The sequence below is a fragment of the Rattus norvegicus genome, chromosome 14 (assembly GCF_021556685.1).
Source record: "Rattus norvegicus strain SHRSP/BbbUtx chromosome 14, alternate assembly SHRSP_T2T, whole genome shotgun sequence".
In the NCBI taxonomy this organism is placed as follows: domain Eukaryota; kingdom Metazoa; phylum Chordata; class Mammalia; order Rodentia; family Muridae; genus Rattus; species Rattus norvegicus.
The window spans coordinates 575,784-591,099 of NC_141547.1; positions in this window are offsets into that span (position 1 = coordinate 575,784).

A 15,316-nucleotide genomic window follows, 5' to 3' on the forward strand; every position below is an offset into this window, starting at 1 on the left:
TTGCATCTAATTAAGATATACGGATGACCGCGGATGTTGCCTTAGCCTTAAAAATTACTAACCGTGTTAAGCCACCTCACTCCACACACTTGAGGACCTGATTTGAAATCTGTAAAGGCAGTTCCTTTGGGAGCAGCATCCTCCAGGCTAAACCAAAGGCAGCTGGCTAATCCTGTTGTTGGAGGAGCAGCTAGGGGGACCCGAGGCTGGGTTCTCAGAGGGGGCAAGCTGGCCAAACCACTGGAAGAGCTGAGCAAGTGTGTTCTGTGCCTGCTCCAGGTCGGACTTCCAGTGGGGAAAGCCAGCTGCAGGGCCTGGCTTCACAGAGGGGAGAGGATAGAACTGAAGCCAGAAAGGGAGCGAACATGGAGAAGAGGCTCTTCATCCAAAAGGGAAAAATGATGACTCCACACTGCTTTTTAGAGTTCAAATCAACATCTTTCTGGAAAAAAATATAATTTTTAACAGAATCTTTTTATTATTTTTAAAAGATATAAAACTGACTACTCCCATTAGTAGCAATATAAAGTTATGCATTTTAACCAGACTTTCTCAGGCCGCTTTTGGATACCTTTAGTAGTTAACTATTTTGTCTAACCCTTATGTAAATATCTATTGTGTAACAGACCAACCCTGAGGAGTACAGTCAAGGGCACCTTGCACCTCTCCCTGGAGCAGGCATTCACACCCCATGAGGCTGTGCTGATCCCGTGGTAAGACAGTACCCCCCTCTGTTCTGTGTCTGTTTCCTGTTATGCTTCTTTGGGGATAGGAAGAGAATCCACCATTCCCAGGAATGTCTGTGTGATATAGTCAGTGTTGCCAGTAAAATGTTCACACACACACACACACACACACACACACACACACACACACACACACAAAGAATGACTTGAACGCCTTTAAAGATGAAAAAAAAACAAATGACAGCAATTGCTACTGAGTACATGGAGTGAGGGGAACACTCATACATTGCTGGTGGGAATGTAGATTTGTACCTTAACTGTGAATAAATCTATATCCAGATCCATCTGTACCACTCCTGGTTATAAGCTCAAGGTATACTACTTTCTACTATAAAAACAAAAACAAAAACCAATAAGCAAACATTCAAAAAAAACCCCACTTACTCAACCATGATCATTACTAGTCTGTTTTTAATAGCCAGAAAATTTTGACAACCTAGATGTTCCACAATTGATGAATGGACAAAGTTACTAAAAGTAATGATATTCAGCTGTTAAAAGTAATATCATGAAATTCATAGATAAAACATGGAACTTGGAAAGTATGATCTTGATTAAGGTAATGTAGACTCCAAAAGACAAATGTGATATGGATTAAACTATATGTTAATATTGGTTTTAATTCTTCATATATCAGGCCACATATAACAACATAGGATATGTACAGTATAAGGGAGTAGCTGGGAGGTAAAATCAAAAAATGAATCTCCTTAGGAAGAGGAGGTTAGAGTTATTGGTAAACAAGGGAAGCAGAGTAGAATGGGAATATGGAATGAGGTGGGATAATGTAGAGAGTTCTCATAGATAGAACACAGGGAGGAAAAACTAAAAATTAGGATAATTTGAGGGATTGTATGGAAACTAAAATATATATTCTTTAAATATGTACTTAGAAAACTAAATGGAATCAGCAAATAATGACAGAGACATCTCTTGTTATGTAATGAAGCTCTCACCTCTGGAAATAGGTTACATCTAATTAAGTTTTAGTTAAAGGGGCCTCATTAGAACCACAGACTTTACAGTATATTGCGGAGGCTACTGATTACTCTCCACAAACTGACAGTAGGAACCCATTGATGAAGACAACACGTACACTACATATTAAAGATGAAGTAGTTGAGATTGTGCCTTCATAGAGCCTCCATCCTTAAGGACCAGACTAATAGGCATGGTATTGGAAGGTACTGCACTATACCACAGGAGAAATATAAGCACCAACTGAGATACAAGTCCTTTAATCAACAGTGATGAACCATCTGATCAATATTAACTAATGCAAGAGTGGTTTTCTTAGTTAGTGCTTTATTACTGTGAAGAGAAACATGACCCTTATAAAGAAAACCATTAGGAATGCTTCAAGTTTCAGAGGTTAATCTCATTATTGTCGTGGCAGGAAGCCTGGAGAGATGGTATTAGAGAAAGAGCTAAGAATTCTACATTTTGATTCATAGACAGCAGAAAGAGACTCTCCTAGTGAGTGTGGCTTGAGCATATATGAGGCGTCAAAGCCCACCTCAACAGCAACACTTTTCCTGCAACAGTGCTACATCTACTCTAAGAAGGCCACACCTCCCCATAGTGCTATTACCTATAGGCCAATTGTTCAAAACACATGCATCTGGGAGTGGGGGTCATTTTTATTTCACCACAGTGATCCAAAGCTTGTATGTATAATGAACAACGATCCTGTTGGATTTAAGGCCTACTCCATTGAGATTCAACTCATGCTCAAAACTGCTTGGATGGCCAAGAACCTGACATAATATTCAAGGCCCTTTGAGAACAATGTAATACTCTGTTCTGATGAAGCCACATAGCAGATAAAATTACTCTTAACTTAATGACATTCTGCTATACTAAAAAACCAGTTTCTTGTTCAATCACCATCAAAGGGCTTTTGTGTTAAAATAGATAGGAACAAATACAGGCACCCTTAATCAGGCAACTTGGAAAGAGTGAGAAAATTTGGAACATGGACAGTAATAAATGGGATGTCTCCATAAAATCCATCCCTTGCCTCAGGGCTCAAGAAACATTGTGGAAGTGTAGATAGAAATATCATTGCCAGAGGAGATTGAGAACACCCACCAAGGAAAACATAATTTCTAAAACAAACAAGACAGATGCACACATGAAATTATGGAGACTGTGGCAGCATTCACAAGGCCTGGATGGATCTGTACAAAATGAGGTCTCAATATTGAGATATTGAGACAGCAATGGGAATAAATCACCATTCCTATGCAGTTGATAGTCATTTATAAAATACAAAATTAATTGTTTTGGGCATTCACTGGGTATACAAACTACTCTTAATGGCAAGCCTTATGCCTAGCAGTAGATGGCCAACACAAAACAAACTCAAAGATATTGCTGGTAGTTCTTTTTCTCAGAATACTTTGTCAGGACTCTTATTTGTTTGGTTTTTGTGTTCATTTGTTTTGGTTTGCTTTTTCTTTGTTTTTACCCCAAATTTCCTTTTTAAATATATTATGGTTTACAATTTTGTGTTTTTATGGGAATTCTTTTTGTGAATATGACTCTGTGTGTATGTTTAGTTTTCTTGTACTTTTTCATTAACTTCTTTTCACCTATTCATTTTTCATTTTATTCTATTCCAGTTTATTTGTTTTTTCTTTTATTATTATTATTGTGCTTGTTGTACAATAAGAAAAATAAAGAAAGGGTGTTATCTTTTGTTAGGGTTTTACTGATGTGAACAGACACCATGAACAAGGTAACTCTTATAAGGAAAACATTTAATTGGGCCTCCTTACAGGTTCAGAAATTCAGTCCATTATCATCAAGGTGGGGACATCCTGGATGGCAGCATCCAGGCAGGATGATGCAGGAGGAAGTGAGAGTTCTACATCTTCATTTGAAGTCTGCTACCAGAATATTGGCTTACAGGCAGCTAAGATGAGGGTCTTAAGGCCCATACACACTATGAATCTTAGCTAAAGCAATATGAAAACTATAGGAGATTAAGGGAATACAATTTTGAAAGGAAGAAATCAAAATATCTTTATTCATAGATGATATGATAGTACACATAAGAACCCTAAATGTTCTACCAGAAAACTGTTAACGTATGAAATAAATATGAGATACAGATTATCACATGTTCCATGTAGCCCAACATGGTATCAAATATCTGATATCAACAAGAAATAGACAACAAACCAGAAGGAACTATGGAATAATAGTTGTTAAACAGGGAAGCAAAATTTTATCCAGTATTGCAATGACTATCTTCAGATTGCCAGCCAACAGAATATCCTCCAGGGGGAAAAAAAGCTTTTCGTTGATAATCAGGACGAAGACATGATATGTGGTGTGTATTCTTTTTACCATGGCAAATCAGTAACATGAGCTAAAGGCAAAAAAAGAAAGTTCAAGTAACACAACTTGTGTCCCAGTCACAGGAAGTTTGATGAGATTTTGTAAATAATGACTAGCATACAATATTATATGAACTACAGAAAGTATGCTCAATTACTGTCTCAATTTTGCATGTGAGGCTGACCTTTTCTACACTAGAAAATGGCAGACATAATTTCCCATGATTCAACTCAAAGTCTAAATGTCTTGGGATAGTTATGACCTACTCTACTCTTGTCTTACTATGGAAGTTCTGATGAAATCCATTATCATGACTGTCAACTATGTTCATACATATGGCTGTTAGCACATGGTCTGGCCCAATTTGCTCAGGAGAAGATTGTCCCTGAAGTTTATGCCACAGATGTGAATGACATCATGACACCTGAGGATGGAAAGCATGAACTTCACAACATATTTTCAGTACTGTGTTGATCAAAAGTTTTCAGACCTCAGATGTAGAGCTTGAGGCCATGATTTTCCAGATGTATCCAGGGAGCATGATGCAGGATGAGTGGAAAGAAACTATAGAATATAATTAAGTACATCTCCAGACAGCAATAGTCTTAGAACAGTCACATAGGAGTAAATGTGTGTATGTGATTTTTGTCTGCATAAGAAATGGACTTTGCAACTGCTCCATCATAGATCCTAGCAGACATGAAGAAGCTGTGCGCTTTCACTATTTCCTTCTTGTTCTTGAAGTTTTCTTTCATCTTGTGCACTTTGACTGAACCCAAGTGCTTTTGGAGAATAAAAAATAATGAAGATAATTATGGAGATTTTCGAAGTGACTGTGGTTTGGTTCTTTTCACACATGAGGGACCTATAGAAAAAAACTTTTATAATAATGTTATCAATTTTAGGTAGGTCATTAGTTTTATTTCCTGATTCAATGTTGTGAATTAGAAATATGTAGCTGTTTATATAATATGTATGATTCTGTCCTGTTCTTCCTAGTTAACATTAAGATCCACTGAAAATTATATAACACATCAAACAATATGTTAATACTTTCAAATGTGTGTCACTGTTTATTTTGATTCTAGTACATTGTGCTCCAATTCACATAGCAATTAGTAACAGATGTACTGGGACAGTGTGGGACAGATGAACACATTTCATACGGAGAAAAAAATCTCAGTGCTTAGACATCACTTTAAAGATGACAAAGAATTAGGAAGACTGAGGTGTTAAGAGGAATCTGATAACTTTTTTAGCAAATTGACATAATAATAATCCCACTAAAAGGTAACATCAAATTGATGTGTAAGTGAGCCTGAAAGGTCATAATCTGGTTTTGAGGTATATTGTATTGTTTTATATCATTTGAAATGGATATAAATTTAAATGAAATAAACATTAAAATAATTATTGAGTTTGATAAACATTAACATTTTAAATATTAGATATAGCTCTCTCCTGAGAGGCTTTGCCAGAGCCTAATCAATACAGATGCAGATGCTTGCAGCTGACCATGAGAATGAACATGGGGACTATGACGATTTGTATATACTGGCCCAGGGAGTAGCATTATTAGATGGTATGGCCTTGTTGGTGTAGGTGTGTCACTGTGGGCATGGGCTTTAAGACTCTTAGCTGCCTCAAAGTCTTCTACTAGAAGCCTTCAGATGAAGATGTAGAACTCTCAGCTCATCCTGCACCATGCCTGTCTAGATGCTGCTATGTTTCTGCCTTGATGATATGGATTGAATCTTTGAACCTGTAAGCCAGCCCAATTAAATGTTCTTATAAGAAAGAGTTGACTTGGTCAAGGTGTCTGTTTACAGCACTGAAACCTTAACACAGAAGTTGGTACCAGGAGTGAGATATTGCTGTGATAGGCCTGATCATGCTTTTGTTCATAAGAATGAAGATTTGGGGACTTCAGAAAGCAGTGGAATGCTTTAAATGGGGCTTAATAGTCTATCCTAGTATGAATATGGAACATTTTGTTGCTGAATATGATTTGAATTGTGCAGACCTGGCCCAAGAGATGTCAGTGGAGAAGAATTTCAGAATGTGGCCTAGAGACTGTTTTTGTGATATTTTGCTGAAGATTGTGGCTGCTTTATGCCCTTGTCTAAAGAGTCTAACTAAGACTAAGGTATTACTTGCATTAACAAAGGGGTCTCACAAAAGCCCAGCAGAGACCTTGTTCTCTGGTTAAGTCTCATGAAGAATGTTTTGAATAAGCATAGCAAGCTAAGAAAGGAGAGATATAAAATATGTGGTTCAAATATTAGAGGGGCACTAGGAAGTAAAATGGAACTGAATCCTATGTTCTATAATATAACAGATTAAGTGATTTTGGGGAAACATTTTACACAGCTAAGTTTTGATACAGGCATGGTGATATGAACCTTTAATCACAGGAAACAAAGCCAAACAGATCTCTGAATTCCAAGCCAGCCTGGGACAAAGTGGGTTCTAGGTGAAGAAAAGGTTAAATCCAGTCATGGTGGCACACCCCTTTAATCCCAGCATTATAGGAGGCAGAGCAATGGAGCTCTCTGGGTTTAAGGTCAATCTACAGAGAAAGTTCCAGGAAATCCAAGCTTAGGCAGAGAGAGTTGAAAAAATTGAAAGTTGGTAATTGAATAAGGGGGAGCATGTTCCAGCCCAAGCGAGCAGCAGAACACAGCAGCTTCAGCCATTTGTCCTGGTTTTACAGTGAAAAATAAAAGGGACTATGGGACAATTAATGCTGGCTAGCTAGAGCTAAGAAACTAGTGGTGATTAAGAAGAGATCAGCATCATTGAGATGAAATCTTCTAGGAAGTGTTTTCTGAGAGCACAAAGAAGCTGTGTTCCAGAGATAGCCAAAGTTGTACCTTATGCTTTAGCTGTATTTCAGCTGTATGTGTAAGAGTCACCCAGGTAGTACTAGTTTGAAGGCATGAAGGGGTAATGGAGAGCAGCTGTGGTTTGGCTCTGTGTGAAGCCATGGAATGCCATTGGTGAGCGTGCAATCTGAGTTGTAATTGACAGTCCAGGACTAAAAGAGCCTTGCAAATAATTTGAGGCTTAGCACCATGAAGAGAGCCTGTGAGAGGCTATTAGTGAAGCCTAATTGCAGCAGAAGACACCAGTGTATTGGAGACACCAGTACCATGGGATGATTGCCAAGAACAGCAGTAGCAATGGAGTGGATCAACATGAGCTTAGAGTGCTACAAAGGGCAGAGCTGGAGAAGAGAATTCAGCCATTTGCCTGGATCATATGTAGATCCCAGACATTGGAACAAGAAGCTATAATGTTGAAGTTGCCTTGGAGGCCCCACGATATTTGAGATACCAGAGCCATGAGATTTCTGCTGAGGAAATCTGCTAACAAGGAGTGTAATCAACCTGGGAGAAAGAAGTTTGTTGCAGTTAACAAAGATGGAAAAGGAGTTGGAGATCTGAAGACTACTTTAACATCAAACATGGAGATGCAGCATTTCAAGTTTGCCCAGCTTGTTTCCTTTCTTGCTTTGGCTATTACAATTGTGTGATTGGATGAATGTCAGAAGAGACTGGACTTTAGACTTTTAACACTGTTCAGACTGCTATAGACTATGGGGATTTTTTGAAGCTATTTTGAATGACTACATGTATTTTTCATTATGCTATGTTTAAGTATGGTCTCCATAGACTCATATGTTTGGACAAGCCTCTCGGTGACAGGTAGTGGAATGTGATGGTTTGTATATGCTGGGCCCAGGGTGTGACAGTATTACAAGGTGTGGCCCTGTTGGGGTGTGTGTGTGTCCCTGTGGGTGTGGGCTTTAAGACCCTTATCCTAGCTGCCTGGAAGCCAGTGTTCTGCTAGCAGCCTTCAGATGAAGATGTAGAACTCTCAGCTCCTCCTGCACCATGCCTGTCTGGATGCTGCCATGTTCCTGCCTTGATGATAATGGACTGAACCTCAGAACCTGTAAGCCATCTCCAATTAAGTGTTCTTACAAGAGTTGCCTTGGTCAAGATGTCTGTTTACAGCAGTAAAACATTAAGACAATGACCCAATGGAGCAGTTAGGGGAAAGGAGCTGAAGGGGTTTGCAATCCTGGAGGACGAACAAAAATGTCAACGAACCAGATTCTCCACAACTCCCAAGGACTAAGCTACCAACCAGAGTACACATCGATGGACCCATGGCTCCAGCTGCATATTTATCAGATGATGGCCTTATCTGGCAAAAATGGGAGGGGAGGTCCTTGTTTCTGTGAAGGCTTGATGCTCCAGCCCCAGCATAGGGGAATGCTAGGGCAGTGAGGTGAGTGTGGGTGATTGGGTGGGAGAGAACCTTCATAGAAGCAGGGATGAAGGGGAGATGGGGTAGGTGGTTTGCAGAGGGGAAATGGGGAGGGGGATAAGTTTTGAAATGTAAATAAATAAAATGAACAATAAAACCCCCAAACCCTAAATATTAACATAGTCTACAAAATCACAGAACTATCATTATTAAAAATTTCTCATTGTTTATATAATTAGCATTTTTAAAAAATTAATTATTTATTTACATTTGAAATGTTTCTTCCCTCCCAGTCTCCTCCAGATTTCTTCACCTTTTTGTCCTCTGTGATCATGCTCCTCCCATTCCCACACTGGAACCACTTTATCACCACCACATCCCCACCACTCCAGATCCCCTCCAAACCTCCCATCCTCTAGGCTGCCAGCATCCTTCTTCCCTGGGACACCAGGTTTTAACAGGCTTAGATGCATCCTTTTCCACTGAGGCCAGACAAGATATTCCCATGCTATATATGTGCTGGAGGTCACTAATCAGACAACGTATTCTCTTAGTACTAAGGCTGGTCATCACTAATAACAAAATTAGCATTTTCTTAATGCTTGATTTCAAAAGGTTTCTCCTACTTTGATTTTTGTAAAATTTTCTTAATGATTAAATTAACTCTTTTATCGAAACATAGGTAATTCTTTTATGTAAACTGATTATTAGACAATTTATACAGACATATAACACATTTTGAATATTCCCACTTTATGTCATGTGGTATCATATAATAGCTTTTTATATATTTCTTAATAATTCTCTTTTTAATATTTTATGTTTATTTACTATGTTTAATTTCCAAAGATTATTTTATATGTTATGACACATAATTTAGTACTCAAGATTAGAAGTGGAATTCTAAGTTATAGATATTTTTTTTTATTAACTTGAGTATTTCTTATATACATTTCGAGTGTTATTCCCTTTCCCGGTTTCCGGGCAAACATCCCCCTCCCCCCTCCCCTTCCTTATGGGTGTCCCCCTCCTAACCCTCCCCCCATTGCCACCCTCCCCCCATAGACTAGTTCACGGGGGGTTCAGTCTTAGCAGGACCCAGGGCTTCCCCTTCCACTGGTGCTCTTACTAGGATATTCATTGCTACCTATGGGGTCAGAGTCCAGGGTCAGTCCATGTATAGTCTTTAGGTAGTGGCTTAGTCCCTGGAAGCTCTGGTTGCTTGGCATTGTTGTACTTTTGGGGTCTCGAGCCCCTTCAAGCTCTTCCAGTTCTTTCTCTGATTCCTTCAATAGGGGACCTATTCTCAGTTCAGTGGTTTGCTGCTGGCATTCGCCTCTGTATTTGCTGTATTCTGGCTGTGTCTCTCAGGAGCGATCTACATCCGGCTCCTGTCGGTCTGCACTTCTTTACTTCATCCATCTTGTCTAATTGGGTGGCTGTATATGTATGGGCCACATGTGGGGCAGGCTCTGAATGGGTGTTCCTTAAGTCTCTGTTTTAATCTTTGCCTCTCCCTTCCCTGCCAAGGGTATTCTTTTTCCTCATTTAAAGAAGGAGTGAAGCATTCACATTTTGATCATCCGTCTTGAGTTTCGTTTGTTCTAGGGATCTAGGGTAATTCAAGCATTTGGGCTAATAGCCACTTATCAATGAGTGCATACCATGTATGTCTTTCTGTGATTGGGTTAGCTCACTCAGGATGATATTTTCCAGTTCCAACCATTTGCCTAGGAATTTCATAAACTCGTTGTTTTTGATAGCTGAGTAATATTCCATTGTGTAGATGTACCACATTTTCTGTATCCATTCCTCTGTTGAAGGGCATCTGGGTTCTTTCCAGTTTCTGGCTATTATAAATAAGGCTGCGATGATAGTGGAGCACGTGTCTCTTTTATATGTTGAGGCATCTTTTGGGTATATGCCCAAGAGAGGTATAGCTGGATCCTCAGGCAGTTCAGTGTCCAATTTTCTGAGGAACCTCCAGACTGATTTCCAGAATGGTTGTACCAGTTTGCAATCCCACCAACAATGGAGGAGTGTTCCTCTTTCTCCACATCCTCGCCAGCATCTGCTGTCACCTGAGTTTTTGATCTTAGCCAATCGCACTGGTGTGAGGTGAAATCTCAGGGTTGTTTTGATTTGCATTTCCCTTATGACTAAAGATGTTGAACATTTCTTTAGGTGTTTCTCAGCCATTCGGCATTCCTCAGCTGTGAATTCTTTGTTTAGCTCTGAACCCCATTTTTTAATAGGGTTATTTGTTTCCCTGCGGTCTAACTTCTTGAGTTCTTTGTATATTTTGGATATAAGGCCTCTATCTGTTGTAGGATTGGTAAAGATCTTTTCCCAATCTGTTGGTTGCCGTTTTGTCCTAACCACAGTGTCCTTTGCCTTACAGAAGCTTTGCAGTTTTATGAGATCCCATTTGTCGATTCTTGATCTTAGAGCATAAGCCATTGGTGTTTTGTTCAGGAAATTTTTTCCAGTGCCCATGTGTTCCAGATGCTTCCCTAGTTTTTCTTCTATTAGTTTGAGTGTATCTGGTTTGATGTGGAGGTCCTTGATCCACTTGGACTTAAGCTTTGTACAGGGGGATAAGCATGGATCGATCTGCATTCTTCTACATGTTGCCCTTCAGTTGAACCAGCACCATTTGCTGAAAATGCTATCTTTTTTCCATTGGATGGTTTTGGCTCCTTTGTCAAAAATCAAGTGACCATAGGTGTGTGGGTTCATTTCTGGGACTTCAATTCTATTCCATTGGTCTATCTGTCTGTCTCTGTACCAATACCATGCAGTTTTTATCACTATTGCTGTGTAATACTGCTTGAGTTCAGGGATAGTGATTCCCCCTGAAGTCCTTTTATTGTTGAGGATAGCTTTAGCTATCCTGGGTTTTTTGTTATTCCAGATGAATTTGCAAATTGTTCTGTCTAACTCTTTGAAGAATTGGATTGGTATTTTAATGGGGATTGCATTGAATCTGTAGATCGCTTTTGGTAAAATGGCCATTTTTACTATATTAATCCTGCCAATCCATGAGCATGGGAGATCTTTCCATCTTCTGAGGTCTTCTTCAATTTCTTTCTTCAGAGTCTTGAAGTTCTTATTGTACAGATCTTTTACTTGCTTGGTTAAAGTCACACCGAGTTACTTTATATTATTTGGGTCTATTATGAAGGGTGTCGTTTCCCTAATTTCTTTCTCGGCTTGTTTCTCTTTTGTATAGAGGAAGGCTACTGATTTATTTGAGTTAATTTTATACCCAGCCACTTTGCTGAAGTTGTTTATCAGCTTTAGTAGTTCTCTGGTGGAACTTTTGGGATCACTTAAATATACTATCATGTCATCTGCAAATAGTGATATTTTGACCTCTTCTTTTTCGATCTGTAGCCCCTTGATCTCCTTTTGTTGTCTGATTGCTCTGGCTAGAACTTCAAGAACTATATTGAATAAGTAGGGAGAGAGTGGGCAGCCTTGTCTAGTCCCTGATTTTAGTGGGATTGCTTCAAGTTTCTCTCCATTTAGTTTAATGTTAGCAACTGGTTTGCTGTATATGGCTTTTATTATGTTCAGGTATGGGCCTTGAATTCCTATTCTTTCCAGGACTTTTATCATGAAGGGGTGTTGAATTTTGTCAAATGCTTTCTCAGCATCTAATGAAATGATCATGTGGTTCCGTTCTTTCAGTTTGTTTATATAATGGATCACGTTGATGGTTTTCCGTATATTAAACCATCCCTGCATGCCTGGGATGAAGCCTACTTGATCATGGTGGATGATTGTTTTGATGTGCTCTTGAATTCGGTTTGCCAGAATTTTATTGAGTATTTTTGCGTCGATATTCATAAGGGAAATTGGTCTGAAGTTCTCTTTCTTTGTTGTGTCTTTGTGTGGTTTAGGTATAAGAGTAATTGTGGCTTCGTAGAAGGAATTCGGTAGGGCTCCATCTGTTTCAATTTTGTGGAATAGTTTGGATAATATTGGTATGAGGTCTTCTATGAAGGTTTGATAGAATTCTGCACTAAACCCGTCTGGACCTGGACTCTTTTTGGTTGGGAGACCTTTAATGACTGCTTCTATTTCCTTAGGAGTTATGGGGTTGTTTAACTGGTTTATCTGTTCCTGATTTAACTTCGATACCTGGTATCTGTCTAGGAAATTGTCCATTTCCTGAAGATTTTCAAGTTTTGTTGAATATAGTTTTTTATAGTAAGATCTGATGATTTTTTGAATTTCCTCTGAATCTGTAGTTATGTCTCCCTTTTCATTTCTGATTTTGTTAATTTGGACGCACTCTCTGTGTCCTCTCGTTAGTCTGGCTAAGGGTTTATCTATCTTGTTGATTTTCTCAAAGAACCAACTTTTGGTTCTGTTGATTCTTTCTATGGTCCTTTTTGTTTCTACTTGGTTGATTTCAGCTCTGAGTTTGATTATTTCCTGCCTTCTGCTCCTCCTGGGTGTATTTGCTTCTTTTTGTTCTAGAGCTTTTAGGTGTGCTGTCAAGCTGCTGACATATGCTCTTTCCTGTTTCTTTCTGCAGGCACTCAGCGCTATGAGTTTTCCTCTTAGCACAGCTTTCATTGTGTCCCATAAGTTTGAGTATGTTGTATCTTCATTTTCATTAAATTCTAAAAAGTTTTTAATTTCTTTCTTTATTTCTTCCTTGACCAGGTTATCATTGAGTAGAGCATTGTTCAATTTCCAAGTATATGTGGGCATTCTTCCCTTATTGTTATTGAAGACCAGTTTTAGGCCGTGGTGGTCAGATAGCACGCATGGGATTATTTCTATCTTTCTGTACCTGTTGAGGCCCGTTTTTTGACCAATTATATGGTCAATTTTGGAGAAAGTACCATGAGGAGCTGAGAAGAAGGTATATCCTTTTGCTTTAGGATAGAATCTTCTATAAATATCCGTTAAGTCCATTTGGCTCATGACTTTTCTTAGTCTGTCGACATCACTGTTTAATTTCTGTTTCCATGATCTGTCCATTGATGAGAGTGGGGTGTTGAAATCTCCCACTATTATTGTGTGAGGTGCAATGTGTGTTTTGAGCTTTAGTAGGGTTTCTTTTACGTATGTAGGTGCCCTTGTATTTGGGGCATAGATATTTAGGATTGAGAGTTCATCTTGGTGGATTTTTCCTTTGATGAATATGAAGTGTCCTTCCTTATCTTTTTTGATGACTTTTAGTTGGAAATTGATTTTATTTGATATTAGAATGGCTACTCCAGCTTGCTTCTTCTGACCATTTGCTTGGAAAGTTGTTTTCCAGCCTTTCACTCTGAGGTAGTGTCTGTCTTCGTCTCTGAGGTGTGTTTCCTGTAGGCAGCAGAATGCAGGGTCCTCGTTGCGTATCCAGTTTGTTAATCTATGTCTTTTTATTGGGGAGTTGAGGCCATTGATATTGAGAGATATTAAGGAATAGTGATTATTGTTTCCCTTTATATTCATATTTGGATGTGAGGTTATGTTTGTGTGCTTTCATTCTCTTTGTTTTGTTGCCAAGATGATTATTTTCTTGCTTCTTCTAGGGTATAGCTTGCCTCCTTATGGTGGGCTTTACCATTTATTATCCTTTGTAGTGCTGGATTTGTAGAAAGATATTGTGTAAATTTGGTTTTGTCATGGAATATCTTGGTTTCTCCATCTATGTTAATTGCGAGTTTTGCTGGATACAGTAACCTGGGCTGGCATTTGTGTTCTCTTAGGGTCTGTATGACATCAGTCCAGGATCTTCTGGCCTTCATAGTTTCTGGCGAGAAGTCTGGTGTGATTCTGATAGGTCTCCCTTTATATGTTACTTGACCTTTTTCCCTTACTGCTTTTAATATTCTTTCTTTATTTTGTGCGTTTGGTGTTTTGACAATTATGTGACGGGAGGTGTTTCTTTTCTGGTCCAATCTATTTGGAGTTCTGTAGGCTTCTTGTATGTCTATGGGTATCTCTTTTTTTAGGTTAGGGAAGTTTTCTTCTATGATTTTGTTGAAGATATTTACTGGTCCTTTGAGCTGGGAGTCTTCACTCTCTTCTATACCTATTATCCTTAGGTTTGATCTTCTCATTGAGTCCTGGATTTCCTGTATGTTTTGGACCAGTAGCTTTTTCCGCTTTACATTATCTTTGACAGTTGAGTCAACGATTTCTATGGAATCTTCTTCTCCTGAGATTCTCTCTTCCATATCTTGTATTCTGTTGGTGAAGCTTGTATCTACAGCTCCTTGTCTCTTCTTTTGGTTTTCTATATCCAGGGTTGTTTCCATGTGTTCTTTCTTGATTGCTTCTATTTCCATTTTTAATTCCTTCAACTGTTTGATTGTGTTTTCCTGGAATTCTTTCAGGGATTTTTGCGATTCCTCTCTGTAGGCTTCTACTTGTTTATTAATGTTTTCCTGTGTTTCCCTAAGTGTGTTCATGTCTTTCTTGAAGTCCTCCAGCATCATGATCAAATATGATTTTGAAACTAGATCTTGCTTTTCTGGTGTGTTTGGATATTCCATGTTTGTTTTGGTGGGAGAATTGGGCTCCGATGATGGCATGTAGTCTTGGTTTCTGTTGCTTGGGTTTCTGTGCTTGCCTCTCGCCATCAGATTATCTCTAGTGTTACTTTGTTCTGCTATTTCTGACAGTGGCTAGACTGTCCTATAAGCCTGTGTGTCAGGAGTGCTGTAGACCTGTTTTCCTCTCTTTCAGTCAGTTATGGGGACAGAGTGTTCTGCTTTCGGGCGTGTAGTTTTTCCTCTCTACAGGTCTTCAGCTGTTCCTGTGGGCCTGTGTCTTGAGTTCACCAGGCAGCTTTCTTGCAGCAGAAAATTTGGTCTTACCTGTGGTCCTGAGCCTCAGGTTTGCTCGTGGGGTGCTGCCCAGGGGCTCTCTGCAGCGGCAGCAACCAGGAAGACCTGTGCCGCCCCTTCCGGGAGCTTCAGTGCACCAGGGTTCCAGAT